Source organism: Staurois parvus, unplaced genomic scaffold (genome assembly GCF_062004578.1).
Source record: "Staurois parvus isolate SC_StPar_1 unplaced genomic scaffold, SC_StPar_1.0 ptg002799l, whole genome shotgun sequence".
In the NCBI taxonomy this organism is placed as follows: Eukaryota; Metazoa; Chordata; class Amphibia; order Anura; family Ranidae; genus Staurois; species Staurois parvus.
The window spans coordinates 513,633-529,683 of record NW_028320595.1 but is presented as its reverse complement, the minus strand read 5'-3'; positions in this window follow the sequence as shown (position 1 = coordinate 529,683).

The following is a 16,051-nucleotide window of genomic DNA, read 5'->3' as shown; positions in this document are numbered from 1 at the left end:
TATAACTATTTAAAAAATAATTTCTATACATTTTTTACGTCAGACAGTATATAGAATGTTGGATATGAATACCTTGTAAAGTTATATTCATCTGGTGTTGCTCTTGACTTTTCAACCCTTTCTCTCCTTCTCCTTGGCTGCTGAGTTACAAAAAAAGCCAGTTGTTTATAGAGCTCAATAGCTCAAGCAGAAATTCACGAGCACAAGTTATGAATTGACTCTTCTCCTTCTCCACCCATATACAAGGTTTCGATCAGAGACTGAGTGCCTGAAAGCAAAAGCTTCTATCGTGTTCTATTTTTAGATAACCCGTAGCGCTCTAGATGTCCTTTGTGTTCTGTAAATATCAATTTATTTAAAGCAGAACTCCAGGCAAAACTTCTTTTCATGCCCTTGTTGCTGATTTCCTACTTTCACTGAATATTTCATCCATCTTCTGGTTCATTCTGGTTCATTGAGTGTGTGCACTGGACACCTTGGCTGCCATTGTGCTACATGCTGGGTGTCCGGTGCGCTCCTGTACCTTTAAGGAGGGGTGGGCTCCCTCAGGTTCACCTGCCCTTGGTCTATCCATTAAATACATGTGCCTCTACTATGGGGGCTCTCAAAATTTCTAGAGTTAGGACCACAGAATATTGGGATGCCGTGAAATTGGCTCTGTGGCTTATGTATGTATTTGCAAATGTGTGCTACCTAAACCCCTGTTTTTAATGCATACTGTTAAGACAGGTTAATTCAGTTGTTGGCAAGCTGGCTGGCAAGTTGAGCTGGGAACTTTCTTTTCTTTTTTTTGACATGCATTGCCCGTCCATGTGTTCCTTACTGTAAAAGCCAGTTATAGACTGGGGCAGTGGCCATTTTTTGTATTGCTTTTTTGCTCTGAAATAGCCTTATTCATTTTCAAATCAAACCATTAATTTGGTTTCCTGTTTCTAAGACCGGTGGTTGCTATGCCTTCCCAGCCACTGGTCTTGGCACATCCCTTCTGTAGTTCTTTCTCCAGGAAGCAGGGATGTCATTCAGCCCCACTTGCAGTGGTGGGCGGACTGAGACTCTCAGACACATTCAACATGTACTGGACAGGTCTGGTGTACCCTCCCACATTCACTACAATTCCCTGTGGTTGATGGGAACTGTAGTTTCCTTTTACTGCAGAGAGAGAGGAGAGGATATGATGTAATCCCGGCTGTTACACCTTCTCCTTGCCAAAGCAGATGCTGTTATCTTTTGAATTACAGAGATGAGTCCATGAAAATTCAACTAAACTTTTCACCTAAATGATAAGGAATTTCAACATTGTATTATATGTTTAGTGTTTTGTGCAGGGGTGAACTGACCATTTGGAAACTCAGGCACTGCCCGAGGGCCCGGGGTCAGTAGGGGGCCCCATAAGATGCCCCTGGTACTTTTTTCATAGGCTTTTTTGAGTTTGGCAAGAACACAGGGGCCCCATGATCCCCTATTGCCCGGGGGCCCATGAGTTGTCAGTCCGCCCCTGGTTTTGTGTAGAAGGGGTGTACTGATGGGTGATTTATTTTGCCTATTCCAGAGTTTTTCTTTAACAAAGACTGTATTTGCATGGTCAAAAAAAGTTCTAAAACATTCATTTATAAAAGCTGCCAAGTTGCAAAAAAGCCATTTGTTTATTAAAGTGATACTAAAGTCTTGTTTTTTTTTCTTTTAAAATAACAAACGTCTATACTTACCCAGATCCTACTTTTTTTCGGGTCTCCTTCTGGTACTCCTGGCCTCTCCCTCCTATCGGGTGCCCCCACAGCAAGCAGCTTGCTATGGGAGCACCCGAGCAGGCGCGCTCTCGAGCCATCTGCATGTCCATTCACATACAGAGCTGTGGTTTGGTCCTGCCCCCTCTCTCTCCTGATTGGCTCACTGGCTGTGATTGACAGCAGCAGGATCCAGTGGCTCCCGTCACTGCCTCAGCCAATCAGGAGTAAGAGTCCCTGGAGAACCGAGACTCTCCTGGACATCACTGGATTGAGAGGGGGCTCAGGTAAGTGTTTGAGGGGGCTGCTACATACAACAGGATTTTTACCTTCATGCACAGAATGCATGAAGGTAAAAAAAACCTTGAGCTTTTGGAACTACTTTAAGTTCAATAGCTCAAGCAGAATTTCATGAACACAAGTTATGCATTGACTCTTCTTTCCTCATATACAAGGTTTCCATCAGAGACAGGACAGAGTGCCTGAAAGCAAAAGACTTCTACCGTGTTCTAGCTTTAGATAACCCTCAGTGCTCTAGGAGTCCTTTGTGTTCTGTAACAAATATCAAAAATCATAATAGTTTGCTTTTAAACTGAATCCTAGGCAAAAGACTTCTTTCTATCTATCTATCTATCTATCTATCTATCTATCTATCTATCTATCTATTATCTATCTATCTATCTATCTATCTATCTATCTATCTATCTATCTATTATCTATCTATCTATCTATCTATCTATCTATCTATCTATCTTTCTATCTTTTATCTATCTTTTATCTATCTATCTTTTATCTATCTATCTATCTATCTATCTATCTATCTATCTATCTATCTATTATCTATCTATCTATCTATCTATCTATCTATCTATCTATTATCTATCTATCTATCTATCTATCTATCTATCTATCTATCTATCTATCTATCTATCTTTCTATCTTTTATCTATCTTTTATCTATCTATCTTTTATCTATCTATCTATCTATCTATCTATCTATCTATCTATCTATCTATCTATTATCTATCTATCTATCTATCTATCTATCTATCTATCTATCTATCTTTTATCTATCTATCTATCTATCTATCTATCTATCTATCTATCTATCTATCATTATCTATCTATCATTATCTATCTATCATTATCTATCTATCTATCTATCTATCTATCTATCTATCTATCTATCTATCTATCTATCATTATCTATCTATCTATCTATCTATCTATCTATCTATCTATCTATCTATCTATCTATCATCTATCTATCTATCTATCTATCTATCTATCTATCTATCTATCTATCTATCTATCTATCATTATCTATCTATCTATCTATCTATCTATCTATCTATCTATCTATCTATCTATCTATCTATCTCTTCAGTCGTATCCGACCCTTGGGGATTGCATGGACTGCCACTTGTAAGCGACTTTCTCCATGAATTCTCTTAGCAGTTATTTTACAGGTTAGGTTGCCAGGTCTTTCCCCAACCCCTCCATGCAGGAGATCCCACATGGCCAGGGATAAAACTAGGACAATTTAGACAGGAGCCAATTAACCTACCGGCATGTCTTTGGAGTGTGGGAGGAAACCCATGCGAACACAGGGAGAACATGCAAACTCCATGCAGGAGGCGCCATGGCCCATGACCCTGACCCAATTACTGCAAGGCAGAAGTGCTAACCATTAAGCCACTGTGCCGCCCAATAGACTTCTTGCCTAGGGTTTAAAACTGAAAAATAGCCATTTTCAAATCAGTTATGCAGGCCATAGATGGGTCAAAAATCGGCCGAAAATTCATCCGAAAGAATAATCGTCCAATTTTCGGATCGTTAGTGGCTGAATTTGTCGGCCGTTTTTCGTGATTCTGACACATTTTTTTTAATCGGTAAAGTTGGAAAAAAGTCGCCCAAATTTGCGTTTGGCCTATTTTCGCGGCAATGATGGGCAAATCGGCTGATCTTTTTACCGATTAAAAAATGCGCATGAGCCGTGACCTGCAAGAAGAAGAAGAACAAGAAGAAACAGAAGATGAAGACAAAGAAAAAGAACATCTGTACTTTTAAATGTCAAATAGAATAGTGGACTGTACCTGCAGAGAGCTCCGTCCGCTATTCTATTTGACATTTAAAAGTATAGCGGTTGCAACATTGTATCTATTTGTATTCCGAATAGAAACATCTGTATCCGAAATGGACACAAATAGATACAATGTTGCAACTTTGCTATACTTTTAAATGTCAAATATAATAGTGGAGCTCTCTGCAGGGACACTTCACTATTATATTTGCCGGCCGTAGACGGGACGAAAATCAGCCAACTTTTTTTTACCAATGGTGGTAACGTCGGCTAATTGAACGACTGATTTTTCGTTTTTCTAAAAAAAAAACGGCCGGTTTTCTCCCCGTCTATGGCCTGCATTACATTACAATTTTTCGTTCCTTGAAAACTGAATAGCTCCTGTCCCGGAGGTTTCATCTTCATGTACCTGTATCCTACGTCTGGAGAACATCTCCTAATGATGTTTTGGGGCGAGTTTCTCCTCAGGTGTGGTCTATGGACACAGGCTGTAGGTGCCGGAGTCTACAGTCCAATGTGGGAGCAGCCTAAGGTAATAATACTGTTCCTCCGGAGAGGCACGTTGTCACCCTAGGACAGGAAGTGTATTACTGACAGGATCACCAGTTCAAAAAAAAAAAACGAGAGAGAGAAGAAAAGACTGGAAAAAGAAAACAAATGCAGCTGCCATACCTAAAGACTGCTAAGCTGCAAAATGGTACATTTAGTTTTTTGGGGTTTGATACAATTTAAGAATGGGGGCTGAATGAGTCAAATACGGAGCTCCCTCTAGTGGTCATTCTGCAATGCTCTATATTTCATCCAAGGTGTGTCCCTTCACCAAGGAGCAGGACTCATGAGAAAAAGGTGCAGGCGGGGCGGACTGACCATTTGGAAACTCGGGCACTGCCTGAGGGCCCGGGGTCAGTAGGGGGCCCCATGAGATGCCCCTGGTACCTTTTTCATAAGCTTTTTTTTAGTTTGGGCAAGGACACAGGGGCCCCATGATCCCCTATTGCCCGGGGACCCCATGAGTTGTCAGTCCGCCACTGGGTGCAGGTACTGTCACCTTCCAAGCAGTACTGGGACAGGTTCATCTACTGCCCGGGGCAAGGATGTAGAACTGCACCCCCTTCCTCCACTGTTAATGCATGCTATAGAGCGGCAGCACAGCGGCTAAATGGTTAGCACTTCCACCTGGCAGTACTCGGGTCGCTGGTTTGAATCCCAACCATGGCAACACCTGCCTGGAGTTTGCATGTTCTCCAGGCAGGTGCTCTGTGCTTGTGTGGGTTTCCTCCCACAATCCAAAGACATGCTGGTAGGTGAATTGGATCCTGTCTAAATTGTCCCTAGTATGTGTATGTATGAATGTGAGTTAGGGACCTTAGATTGTACGCTCCTCGGGGGCGGGGAATGATGGGAATGTACAATATATATGTAAAGTTCTGCATAAATTGTCAGTGCTATATAAGTACCTGAAATAAATACATTTCCTGCCCTGTGTCCATTCTCTGCTCATCTGTCACCCAAGGCAGCTACCCTCCTATAACACCATCCCTTGGTTCCACTTCCCAGTACCACCCTCCTTAGAGAATACTGAACAAAGTATCACTTTGTGGTATTTTTTATGGAACTTGTTAATAACAAGAAATGCGGTAAAATAGATCCTCCTGCAGCCAGTACAATAGACCCCCACCAGCAACAATAGATACCCACCTACAACAAAACCCCCTCCCAGCAACATTAGACCCCTGCCAGTAACAAAAAATCATCAACAGACACTCCAGCAGCTAGCAACAATGGACTTCTCCCTCAACAGTAGATCCCTCCCAGCAACATAAGACCCTTGTAGCAACAATAGGTCTTCCAGTAACAACAATAGAACCCTCTGCAACTATAGATCCTGCCAGCATCAGCAGACCCCCCAGCAGCTAGCAACAACGGACCTCTCCCTCAACAGTAGATCCCCCCAGCAACATAATACCCCTGCAGAAACAATAGATCCACCACCAACATTATAACCCCCAATCAAATATAGATCCCCCATGACAATAGATCCCCCTGCAGCCAGCATCAATAGACCCTCCAGCACACCCCAGCACCCTTGGCCATTACATACATTCAGTGCTGGAAGTGCCTGATCTGCATTCCCTTTGTTCTCAGCGAAAAAGCCATGTCAAGGAGTAAATTACTACTGAAGGCAATTTTGGTCTCTGCGTGGTTCATAACACACTGCTATACATTACCTGCCAGTTAGACAGTATCAATGCTGGACAGGGATCGCTGGTCATCTGCAATAACACTTGGGCTGATTATTTGGGGGCACAAAGTGCAAACTGACTGTGGTGTGGGGGGTAGAGGAGCGGAGTAGGAGCTGGTTGCATCTTCATGGGGCAACAAGAGGTAACGCCTTAGCTGACAATGGGGGTAAGAAAGAGGAGATAGGATGACAACTGATGGTAGACTATAGCAGGACCCAACCATGGCAGGTGGTGGAAGGGAGAGAACTGACAGTTGACCATGGAACATCAGAAAGGGGGCGTGAGCAGGATTTGATCCAGGACCAGGGAAGGAGGAGAAGACTGGGATCCAATCATAGACCATTGGGGCAACAGGTGAGAGGAGCTGAGCATGGTCCACCACGGTCACACTCTATTATCATTATACATGTATATAGCTCTGACATATATCGCAGTGCTGTACAGAGAACACTGACTCAGTAACATCAGGCTCTGCACCAGAGGAGCTTACACTCTAATGTCCCCTCCCCCACAGTCACATCAGTCTCTGAACCAGAAGAGCTTACACTCTAATGTCCCCTCCCCCACATTCACAGACAATTATTATTATACATGTATGTAGCTTTAAGATATACCGCAGTGCTGTACAGAGAACACTGAGCCAGTCACATCCATCTCTGAACCAGAAGAGCTTACACTCCAATGTCCCCCCACAGTCAAACACTATTATTACACATTTATATAGCTCTGAAATATACTGCAGCGCTGTACAGAAAACTCAGAGCGAGTCCCATCAGCCTCTGAACCAGAGGAGCTTACACTCTGTTCCGCCATGTTTATCCCACATTTATATAGCTCTGACACATACTGCAGTGCTGTACAGAGAACACTGAACCAGTCACATAAGTCTCTGCACCAGAGGAGCTTACACTCTAATCCCCCCACCACACACACACAGTCACACAATATTATTACTATTCATTTATATAGTACTGACATATACCGCAGTGCTGTACAGAGAACACTGAGCCGGTCACATCCATCTCTGTACCAGAGGAGCTTACACTCTAATGTCCCCTCCCCCACAGTCACATCAGTCTCTGTACCAGAGGAGCTTAAACTCTAATGTCCCCTCCCCCACAGTCACATCAGTCTCTGTACCAGAGGAGCTTACACTCTAATGTCCCCTCCCCCACAGTCACATCAGTCTCTGCACCAGAGGAGCTTACACTCTAATGTCCCCTCCCCCACAGTCACACACTATTATTATACATGTATATAGCTCTGACATATACCGCAGTGCTGTACAGAGAACACTGAGCCAGTCCCATCAGTCTCTGCACCAGAGGAGCTTACACTCCAATGTCCCCCCACAGTCAATCACTACTATTATACATTGATATAGCTCTGACATATACCGCAGTGCTGTACAGAGAACACTGATCCAGTCTCTGTACCAGAGGAGCTTACACTCTAATGTCTCCCCCACAGTCACACATTATTATTATACATGTATATAGCTCTGACATATACCGCAGAGCTGTACAGAGATCACTGAGCCACTCACATCCGTCTCTGTACCAGAGGAGCTTACACTCTAATGTCTCCCCCACAGTCACACATTATTATTATACATTTATATAGCTCTGACATATACCGCAGTGCTGTACAGAGATCACTGAGCCAGTCACATCCGTCTCTGTACCAGAGGAGCTTACACTCTAATGTCCCCTCCCCCACAGTCACATCAGTCTCTGCACCAGAGGAGCTTACACTCTAATGTCCCTTCCCCCACAGTCACACATTATTATACAGTTATATAGCTCTGACATATACCACAGCGTTGTACAGAGAACACTGAGCCAGTCACAGCAGTCTCTGCACCACAGGAGCTTACACTCTAACACTGTAGTTATTAGTTCACAGCTAGGGCCGGTTACAGCACAAGGTTCCCTCATCCTCTCTGATACTATAGATTGCAGATGGGGGTGTAAATCAGGAAAGTATTGGTGGATAGAATTTCTTTTTGGAAATGAATGCAGAAAAGGAGAATGAAGGAGATGAATTCTCGCAGTGTGCCATGGACGTGTGCAATCTCCCCCAAATGTTGCATCATTGCCAGCTGCTGTGAACAATGCAGAGTAAGGATGGGGTGGATTTAGCACATTTATCAGCCCGGGACATTGTGAATATTAATCAGCTGCAGGGAATTGATGCTGCACCTTTATCTCACCAATAATTGTTCTTTGCAAACTGTTGGTGCTATATAAATATTGAATAATAATATATTAAGAGTTCCCAAAGTCCAGCCTCAAGGCTTGTTCACACCAGAATGTGGTGTGGGAAACTAGCGTTCCGTGCGCGTTTCCCACACCACATTTCAAACGCCACTAAATTCTGTGTGAGGGGCTCTCCTGAAGAGAGACAGGTTCAGGGAGGAAAGAACCTAATGACCACATATTCCCCCCCCCTTCCCAGACTTCAGAGTAGGCCCAATACCAACATCCTCCATTATGAGTGAAGGGAAAAAAACACATACATAAGTGCAAAGTGACACACACGGAGGAAAAATAAATAAGTAGGAGATAGCGGGGTAGGGAGTTCCAGAAGATGGGAGAAGCTCTAGAAAATTCCTGGAGATGAGTGACAAGGGAGCTAGAAAGTAAGAGGCCTTAGGAGGAGTGAAGGGGATGATTTGGTTACTCGAAATTGAAAGTTTCCTCTGATAAAAATTTGTTGATGGTGAAATTGGTTATTTCACTGAGAAATCAATTCTGCTGAAATCACTCTGCTCACCCCTATTGTTAAGTATAATCAGACAGGTAAAGAGATTAGGAGTGTTTTGTATCATCGGGAATGGACCATATTGCGGGAACTGGAGATATTTTCACTTCTTTTGCAGCATTTCTAAAACTTGAACTGAAAACCCAACAGGGAGAATGGGAGCCCCTCGTAAACCTTGGAACTTCATCAGAGTGGTCCCACCACCAGACTCCCCGAGAGATATTCAGTACATAAAGCTGAAATACCAGTTTTAGATGGATTGAGCCTTTACAGAACCAGCTGCCCCCGCAGTAGATGTATACTGTATATAACACTTTACATTCTTTCCTTGTATACAACCATGGAGGTTCCAGGATTTCATCCGACCTCTGAAATATGTTGGTGTGTTGAAATATATATGACACAGCTAATAAAGATAAATCTCCAATGATTCATCAAATACAAACAGTTCTGGATAAATTCCATCCATGAGATTCAACTGAAATTCAGATGTTGGGACAGGCCCTTTCTTTCAGTAGGAGGCAGTAGTGTGCTTTGCCTTTTACCTTTAGCCTCTATGGGAGACATTGGATATCCTGATGGCCCTTTCTCTGCCTTACGAGTTCTGGATGTTGACTGGAGGACTAAAGATATTAGAAATGCTGCTAAGACAGTTTTATCTAAAGATACTGAATGATGTAATGTTGCAATGTGAATGTCAAGTTCCTTGGAACTCCATCACAGTGGCCTCACTACTGGACTTTCTCAGAGGTATAAAATACAGGCCCTTCCTTTCAGTAGGAGGCAGTAGTGTGCTTTGCCTTTTACCTTTAGCCTCTTGTGAGTTCTGGATGTTGGCTGGAGGACTAAAGATAATAGAAACACTGCTAAGACGGTTTTAACCACTCGCCTACAGGGCACGTATACCCCCTTCCTGCCCAGGCCAACTTCCAGCTCTCAGCACTGTCACACTTTGAATGATAATTGCACGGTCATGCAACACTGTACCCATATGAAATCTTTAGCATTTTTTTCACACAAATAGAGCTTTCTTTTGACGGTATTTAATCACCACTGAGTGTTTTATTTTTTGCACTATAAACAAAAAAAGAGCAAAAAATTTGTTTCTTTGTTTCTATTATAAAATGTTGCAAACAGGTAATTTTTATCCTTCAATGATAGGCATTGATGAGGCGGCACTGATAGGCAGCACTGATGGAAACTGATAGGCAGCACTGATGGGTGCTGATGAGGTGGTATGGATAGGCAGCACTGATGGGCACTGATAAGCTGCACTGATAAGGTGGACCTGATGAGGCGGCACTGGTTGGCATTGATGAGGAGGCACTGATGATGCTGCACTGATATGCTGCAATGATGGTCACTGATAGACGGCACTGATGGGCACTGATAGGTGGCACTGATGGGCGACGCTGACTAACTGCACTGACTGACAGCCCTGACTGACACCACTGACTGGCGGCACTGATGGGCACAACTGCTGGGTGGCACTGATGGGTGGCACTGCTGGGGGGTACTGATGGGTGGCACTGCTGGGCACTAGTGGGAGGCACTGCTAGGCACTGGTGGGTGGCATTGCAGGGCACTGATCATCAGGGCATTGGCAGTACTTTCCTCATGCTGTGACAGAAAGTGCTGCTGATAACCGGCAACTGTATTTACTCCGTGATCTGCTGTGTCATTGGAGAAAGCTGATCACGTGGTAAAAGGCCGATGTGATTGGCCTTTTACCTCATCACGTGATCAGCTGTGTCCGTAGGACACAGCGATCATGGAGATCGCCGGGTGTGCACCCCTGGGGGTGCGCGGGAGGGCGCGTTCTGGAAGGACTTCATATGACGCCCTCCCAGAACAGGGTAACCGCGCTGTAGCATTCTTTCGGCTATTACGTGGTTACCAAGTGGTTTTTAACAAAAGATACTGAATTAAGTAATGTTGCATTGTTAATGTTAGCAACCCTACTGGTGTAACATTGAAAATGTGAGATGAATGTCAAGGTCCTTAGATCTCCATCATAGTGGTTCCACCACTAGACTTTCTGAGAGATATACAGTACATACAAAAAAAAACAATTTTGTATTAATTGATCCTTTGCAGAACCAGCTCCCCACACAGAAATGTATACATAGCACTTTACATTCTTTCCTAGTAGAAAGTCATGGAGGAACGTCAGAGATTTTATCTTCCAGGGTTTTTCCTCTGACCTCTGAAATATGTTGGTGTGTCGGGGGAAATATGACACAGCTATTAAACACAAATCTCAAAGGATTCATCAAATACAAACAGTTCTGGACAAATTCCATTCACGTGGTTCGACTGAAATTTGGATTTTTGGACAGGCCCTTCCTTTCAGTAGGATGCAGTAGAGTGCTTTGCCTTTTACATGTAGCCTCTATGGGAGACATTGGATATCCTGATGGCCCTGTCTCTGCCTTACGAGTTCTGGATGTTGACTGGAGGACTAAAGATATTAGAAATGCTGCTAAGACAGTTTTATCTAAAGCTAATGAACAATGATGAACAATGCAACGTTGTGTTGTCAATGTCAATATTCCTACTGGTATCACATTGAAAAATTAGATCAATGTCAGCTCCATCACAGTGGTCTCACTACTAGACTTTCTCAGAGGTACAGAGGTATACAATACATAAAACAAACCAATTCTGTATGGGTTGGTCCTTTGCAGAACCGGCTGCCCACACAGTAGATGCATACACATCACTTTACATTCTTTCTATGTACAAAGCCATGGAGGAACATCAGAGAGTTTGGCTTCCAGAGCTTCCTCTGACTTCTGAATTATGTTGGTGTGTTAGAATAAATATGCCTCAACTACATGAAACATGAATCTCAAAGGATTTATCAAATACAAAGAGTTGTGCATAAATTCCATCCATTAGGTTTGACTGAAATTCAGATTTTGGGACTGGCCCCTCTTTCAATAGATGGCAGTAGCGCGCTTTGCCTTTCCCCTTTTGTCTCTATGGGAGATATTGGTTATCCCAAAGGCCCTGTATCTAAGTTGTGAGTTCTGGATGTTGGCTGGAGAACTAAAGATAATAGATAAATTAATAAGACACTTGTGTCTAATGCTAATGAACGATATAATGTTGTGATGTCAATGTCAATGACCCTACTGGTGTAACATTGAAAAAATGAGATGAATGCCAAGGTCCTTGGAATTCTATCACAGTGGTCTCAGTACTAGACTTTTTGAGAGATATACAGTACATAAAGCAAACCAATTTTGGATGGGTTGGTCCTTTGCAGAATTAGCTGTCCACTCAGTAAATGTAGACATAGCACTTTACATTCTTTCCATGTACAAAGTCATGGAGGAAAGTCAGTTTGGCTTGCAGGGCTTTCTCTGACCTCTGAAATATGTTGGTGTGTTAGAATAAATATGACACAGCTAATAAACACAAATCTCATCAAATGCAAACAGTTCTGCATAAATTACGTCAATGAGGTTAGACTGAAATTTAAATTTTTGGGACTGGCCTTTCCTTTCAGTAGCTGGTAGTAGCACACTTTGCCTTTCACCTTTATCCTTCATGGGAGACATTGGATATGCTGATGGCCCTGTATCTGCCTTATGAGTTCTGGATGTTGACAGGAGGACTAAAGATATTAGAAATACGGCTAAGACAGTTTCATCTAAAGCTAATGAACAATGTAACGTTGTGTTGTCAATGTCAACATTCCTACTGGTATCACATTGACAAATTAGATGAATGTCAAGTTCCTTGGAACTCCATCACAGTGGTCTCACTACTAGACTTTCTCAGAGGTATACAATACATAAAACAAACCATTTCTGTATGGATTGGTCCTTTGCAGAACTGGCTGCCCACACAGTAAATGTATACATAGCACTTTACATTCTTTCCACATACAAAGTCATGGAGGAACGTCAGAGAGTTTGGCTTCCAGGACTCCGTTTGACTTCCAAAGTATGTAGTTGTGTTGGAATAACTAGGACACAGCTAATAAACATTAATCTCAATGGGTTCATCAAATATAAACAGCTTTGGATAAATTTATGAGGTTTGACTAAAATTCAGTATTTTGGGGCTGGCCCTTCCATTCAGTAGGTGGCAGTAGCGCACTTTGCCTTTCACCTTTCACCTTGGATATTCTAATGACCTATATCTGCCTTGTGAGTTCTGGATGTTGGTTGGAAGACTACAGATAATAGATAAACTACTAAAGACTTAAGACTTTATCTAATGCTACTGAATGATGCAATGTTGTGTTGTCAATGCCTCTATCACAATGAAAAAAATCTTCTTCAAATGAGAAAAGTGTCAAGGTTAAAGCCAGCCCACACTCTGTAAAAGTTAATTTATTGAAGCCTCAGCATTTGTAGGTGATATCATATTGTTCTGTCGTCACCGGCCACTTCATTCCTCCTTGGATTTGGCAAAAATTCCAGACTTTTAGAAAGTGGAGAACTTCATCAGGGCTATGCAAGCTCCCCCACCTCTAGGTGACCATGCTTCAGTCTGCTGATTAGATGCCCACACCAATCTCTGAATTGAATTGAATTGGAGGCTGGAAAGAAATCATGTATGTGCCATTCATAGATGCACTGAGCTCTGACAGGGGTGCTAAGGGAACCAGGATGTCTAATACAAATGCTGAAACTTACTGCAATAAACCTTTATAAATGCTGCGTAGTTCTAAGGGTCATAAACAAGTTATGTGGCTGAGCAGCATCACCAGCAGTGGAATCACCCAATTACCTCAACTGCATTTGTCAACTGGGCATAGAGGTAAGTGTCAGGGCATTAGAATCAGTGTATCAGGGTCAGTGTGGGGGCACCAGAGCCAGCCTCAGGGTACTGGGGTAAGTGCTGTGGAATCAGTGTCAAGACAGGAAGGTCAGTGTCAAGGCACCAAGGTCCGTGTCAAGGTACTAGGATCAGTGTCAAGGAACTAGGGTCAGTGTCAAGACAGGAAGGTCAGTATCAAGGTACCAAGGTCAGTGTCAAGGTACTAGGATCAGTGCCAAGGAACTATGGTCAGTGTCAAGAAAGAGGGGTCAGTATCAGGGCACCAGAGTCAGTGTCAGGGCCCCAGGTCAGTGTCAGGGCACTGAGGTTAGTGCCAAGGCACCGGGGTCAGTGTCAAGGAACTGGTGTCAGGGCACCAGAGTCTGTGTCAGGGTTCCAGAGCAAGTCTCAGGATACTGGGGTCAGTGTCAGGGCCTGAGGGTTAGTATCAAGGCACCAAGGTCAATGTCAAGGCATTGGGGTCAGTGCCAAGGAACTGGTGTCAGTGGTCAGGGCACCAGAGTCAGCGTCAGCATCCCAGAACCAGTCTCAGGGCACCAGGTCAGTGTCGAAACACCAAAGTCAGGGTCACAGCACCAGAGCCAGTCTGAGGGTACTAGGGTCAGCGTCAGTGTATCAGGGTCAGTATGAGGGCATCAGAGCCAGTCTCAGGGTACTGGGATCAGTGTCAGTGTATCAGTGTCAAGACATGAAGGTCAGTGTCAAGGCACCAAGGTCACTGTCAAGGTACTGGAATCAGTGTCAAGAAATTAAGGTCAGTGTCAAGGCACCAAGGTCAGTGTCAAGGAACTGTTGTCAGTGTCAGGGCCCCAGGTCAGTATGAGGGCACCGAGGTTAGTGCCAAGGCACTGGAGCCAGTTTTAAGGAACTGGTGTCAGGGAACCGGAGTCTGCATCAGGGTCACAGAGCAAGTCTCAGGGTACTGGGGTCAGTGTTGGGGCATGAGGGAGAGTGTCAGGGCACCAAGGTCAGTGTCAATGCATTGGGGTCAGTGTCAGGGCACCAGAGTCAGTATCAGATCAGGCCCCTAGAACCAGTGTCAGGGCACCAGGTCAGTGTCAAAACAACAAAGTCAGTGTCTGGGCACCAGAGCCAGTCTCAGGGTACTGGGGTCAGTGTCAGGGCACCAAAGTTAATGTCAAGGTACCGGGGTCAGTGTCAAAGGAACACCTGAGGAGCTTACACTGCAAAGTCTGACCACAGTCACACACTAGTATTATACATTTACAACGTGCATATACTGTAGCTCGGACATTTGTTAGAGCTCTATAAAGGACACTGAGACATTCACATCAGTCTTTGCACCAGAAGAGCTTACACTCTAATGTCCCACCACAATCACACTAATTATTTTTGTATCTTTGCTCTCAGCTACCGGGTCTCTATCTTCCTCTCTGGCACTGTACAGTAGATTAGGTATCCCCTGAACACACAGACCATCATTGTGCAGATGGGGGTGTAAATCAGGAAAGTATTGGAGGAGAGAATCTTTTATTGGAAATGAATGCAGAAAAGGAGAATGAAGGAGATGAATTCTCACAGTGTGCCATGGACGTGTGCAATCTCCCCCAAATGTTGCATCATGCCCGGCTGCTGTGAACAATGCAGAGTAAGGATGGGGTGGATTTAGCACATTTAGCAACCCAGGACTCTGTGAATATTAATCAGCAGCAAGAAAATGATTCCGCGCCTTCATCATGCAGCACCATCACCATGTCAGGGCACTGAGGTCAGTGTTATTGGGGGGGGGGGGGGGGGGACCTCAATCTGCTACTAAAAGTCACAGACAACAAAAGGTTAACAGGCTGAACAGCATTACCAATAGGAGAATCACCCAACTGGCCAAACTGCAGTGGGCGCCTATGTAGGTACTTGCAATGGGGTCAGAATCAGCGCATCAAGGTCAATCAGGGAGATATTTTTTTTTACTGGAGGAGGGCTTCAGCCTTTGGCACCTAGAAGTAAATTGTGAGTGTGGAAAAATTTCACAGTGAGAGGGTCCTAAAACCTGAGCTTACTCACTGTGTGCAACTAGTATATAGGTCCCCTCCCTCCAGTAAAGATTCCTCCCCAGCACATCTTCCCCAAGTATGATCTCCCTCTCAGTACAAATCAACCACCCCACTACAGATCTCCCCCCAATATAGACTCCCCCCAATATAGATCCCCAAGCAGTACAGACCTCTCCCCCAACTAGTAAAGATTCCCTTCCTCCAGTAATGATTCCCCCCCTGTACAGCCTCCCCTAAGTATGAATCTCCCTCCCAGTACAAATCTCACATCCCAGTACAGATCTCCCCCCAGTCTAGATCACCAAGCAGTACAGATCCCCCCCCCAGTATAGATCCCTTAGCAGTACAGACCTCTCCCCTCAACTAGTAAAGACTCCCTTCTTCCAATAAAGGTCCCCCCTCCCCAGTCCAGCTTCCCCAAGTACAGAT